Below are 3983 nucleotides of genomic sequence, written 5' to 3'. Positions count from 1 at the left end.
TCCCAGTGAGCCCTGCCCTGGACACGAGCCATATTTAAAATTTCAACCCCTGCCCTGGCCGGGTAGCTCAGGCTGGAGCATTGTCAGGATACACCAAGGTTGCAGGTTCAATGAGGAGAGAGAATCATTTGATTCACTGCCTCCTGCACGCCCTCTACTGGGGATGAGCCCGCAGCCCGGGCATGTGCCCTGACCAGGAATCAAACAGTGACTTCCTGGTTCATGGGTTGAAGCCACAGGAACTACTTATAAGCATGTTGCTTTGGTAATGAAATGTGGGCGGATGACATGGCCCCAGCCCTGCTCACCACCCTCGTCCTGAGCTTGCAGGCTGAGCAGCCTGGCCTGTGTCCCTTCTACCCTGGCTTTTCTAACCTCCTCAGAAAGGAGATACAGAGTTCATGTGGGTCCACAGGTGCCGTGCTTTAAAAAAAAGATTTTCTTCTAGGAAAACAGTGCTTACAAGAGCTTCCTGTGGCTTTGTCTCCCCGGAGGCTCCAGCTCAAACGCAGCAACTGGCCTCTCCTCTGTAGCATGTTGCAATCTGCTTAGTGTGTTCCGGGCAGGTGTAATAGCAGCTTTCCCCTTCGAGGCACTTGAGACGTTTAGCAGCCAGACCCGCAAGGAGGCCAGCACCTGTGAGGATGCAATGAAGACAAGTCAGGCTCGTGGCTCACAGCTGAAATGACTGCAGGACACGAAGCCTTTCCCAGGGCACTGCAGAGACGGTGCCCTCCCAGGAAACTCACCCCCACTGACCTCTGGGGCTGCTCATGCAAAGATCTGTTCCCTCCATCTGAGGCCTGTGCCCTCCATCTGAGGTTGGTGCCCACAGACGCCAAACCAAAGGTGACGATGAGCAGCAGGGCTCTAAGTGGGGTTTCCTTCTGCTCAGAGAGCTGTGCAGAGCACCCAATGTGTCCCCAAATAAGGTTCCTCTGATTCACAGTCACCAGAACACACGTGCTCTGTTCCACAAATACTCTTGTCTGTTTAAGAAAAAAATCCACACTGAGTAGGTACCAACCTCAAACATTAAAACCTCTGAATGAGGAAACTTTCCTCCCCACTTTCCCGATGGGCACCCTGAGGCATAACTGGAGTAGAGCCCTCATATCTGTCTGACAAAATGAGGGCCTGGACAGGGCACAGTGTCTGCAGCTGTCCTTACACCTCCCTTCACCTGGTCCCCGGCCCCGGGCACAGTGCCCGAGGGTCCCCAGCTCACCTGGGCCCACCTGGGCGGAGAGCAGGCAGAGAGGCAGCAGCAGGATGTGGAAGAGCCTCATGCTGGCTGCCAGGCTGGGCGAGGGCAGGAGAAGGAGGAGGCGGCTTCGAGGCCCAGCCACAGCCTTCCCGAGGCCGCAGAGCCTCGCTATTTATAGGGGAGAGAGTTGTGCAACCTCAAGGACAGAGCTGCAGGGTGTGTCGTAATCAGGGAAATTCTCACAAACAGACCCTCCTGTGGTTCACCTGGGTCTGCGAGTCAGGAGGACACACTCATCATCCAGCTGAGGGGGGTGAGCTCTGGCCTGGGACCCTGAGGTGGCACCTTCTCTATGCCCCCGGTCCCTGCCAGGCCGGGAGTTCTGATGAGGTCCTGGAGAAGTTCTGGAGAAGGGGCTCATGCCCAGGCCCCTGGGTGGGAATGGCTCAGAGGGTCATGACAAGGGGCCTTGGGCAGCAGCGACCAGCAAGCCAGATGCCAGCAAGCCGGGCTCTGAGTCCCCTCCTTCCGGGAACTGCCGAGCAGCTGTTTCATGGACCCGTGGAAGCAGTTTCACCAGGAAGGCTGCTCTCTCACCCTCGCTTCTGCCGGGAACTTGCTCCTTCATTGGCCAACACCAGCCTTTCTTTCCTTTTTTTCTTGTTTTCAAAATATTTTTATTGATTTCAGAGAGGAAGGGAGAGGGGGACAGAGATAGAAACATCCATGATGAGAATAATTGATGAGCTGCCTCCTGCACACTCCACATGGGGTCCTGAGCTGCAACATAGGCATGTGCACTGACCGGGAATTGAACCTCAACCGCCTGGTTCATAGGTCAATGCTCATCCACTGAGCCACACCGGCTGGGGCCACATGCTGCTTGATGCCTGCATGTCACACAGACACGTGTAGACTAGGAGGGATTGTGGTCTCTCTGTCCCCGTGTGGTCAATCTCCTCCAATGGCACTTATGTTCTCGGAGGTAACAGACCCTTTGATTTGTCCGAGGTGAATCAGACACAACCACTAGCATATGTGGAATTCACTGGGGCCAGGCTGGTGGGAGGTGTGTTCTCTGTCTGGCTCAGCCCAGACCACAGCCACCTCCCACTAGACCCTGGGGTTATAGGGTCCTCCAATCACCATTCATCATTCTCTTTTGTTTCCATAGCAACGCCTCTCATTGAATGCCCGCCTGCTTGCTCCCAAGCCTCACCTGGCAGCACTGTGTCACCAACTCCCGAACTGAGAGCTGACATCTCACTGGACAGGAGTGAGGCTGCTCCTGACATGGAAACAGAGCAATCACGCCTCAGCTGGCTCTGCCCTAAGACTTCTGCCCAAAGGCTCCCTCAGGGTGGAGAGACTCGGAAGCTCACGTGGAGGCGGAGAGGCCTCCCTTCTTCCCAGAGGTATGGCCTCCACGTCACTACCGCCTCCCCAACCTCACACGGGCTCCCCAGAGACCCACACGTGAAGGCAACGGCGTGTGATGAGGGGGCCACTAACAGCCACCCCCTCTTCTCCTGCTCACCAGATCCCCACAGGGAGGGTCTCTACACACTCAATGGGCATCTTGGGATTAAAGGGCCAAGGAAGAAGGAGCCGGCGATACTCAGAGGATCCCAAGGCACTGGCACCTTAAAGAATATGCTTTCCAGCAACTCATACTCTTTTGAGCAACTCAGAGTGTGTCTGGCTGTTTAAGGATAACATGGGGCATGTTCGTTACAACAGAGAAGCTCCCCGTGAACACCCTCTGCTCCGTGTCCGGCAGATCCTCTGTCTCACTCTGTGTGACCTGGTGGGTTGATTGGTGACACCTGGTTGTGGACCTCACTCAGCAGCAGAGGGAACCCTGTGCAGCACCTCCTGGCCTCATCTCCCCTGGGGCAAGGCCACCTCCCAGGACACCTGCAGGTTTTGGCTCTCAGGGCTGACTGCCCTGCACAGTGTAGTCCGGCCCACACTGGGCTCTGGGACGTGTGCTGAGTGAGACAGAGGAAGAAATCTGTGAGCATTAGGCTCCCGGGGAGTCTCTCTGATAAGGGCAAGCCCACACCACACCCAGGGCCCCACCGATAGAGAGGTGCCTATTGAGGGTTGGTTTCTGCCTGGACTGGACTGCACCCTGACTTCCTCTCATTCCCCCAATATCTGGCTGTGAGTCTCCAAACCAGTATTCCAGTCTTTCTGCCTTCCTTGGGCCTGTGGTCACTGAGAACTGAACCCACCCTGTTGCCCAAAGCCATGCAAAGGGAAGTAAGACAAGTTGTTTCAACTTCAGAGATGTGACCATAGCCCATTCATGGACCATCTTCAGGAGACAGAGAAACCAGAGACACCCCCCTGCAGCCCAGGAGAGAGCATGGGGTCACTGCCTAACTCCACCCGCTCTGGGGGCACCCCCGCCAGCATCCAGAAACCTCCTCCACTAGACCCTGGGGTTATAGGGTCCTCCAATCACCACTCATCATTCTCTTTTGTTTCCATAGCAACGCCTCTCATTGAATGCCCGCCTGCTTGCTCCCAGGCCTCACCTGGCAGCACTGTGTCACCAACTCCTGAACTGAGAGCTGACATCTCACTGGACAGGAGTGAGGCTGCTCCTGACATGGAAACAGAGCAATCACGCCTCAGCTGGCCTGCCCTAAGACTTCTGCCCAAAGGCTCCCAAAATGTTGAGCTGCTTACAGGACCCATGGGGAGTGAGCACGTCGCTAGTCAACCCCACGTCTCCCCTCAAAGGAACACGATGGGCCCCAGTAAGGCA

Source organism: Myotis davidii, unplaced genomic scaffold, assembly GCF_000327345.1.
Source record: "Myotis davidii unplaced genomic scaffold, ASM32734v1 scaffold807, whole genome shotgun sequence".
NCBI classification, from domain to species: Eukaryota; Metazoa; Chordata; class Mammalia; order Chiroptera; family Vespertilionidae; genus Myotis; species Myotis davidii.
Note: the sequence above shows the minus strand (reverse complement) of the source record.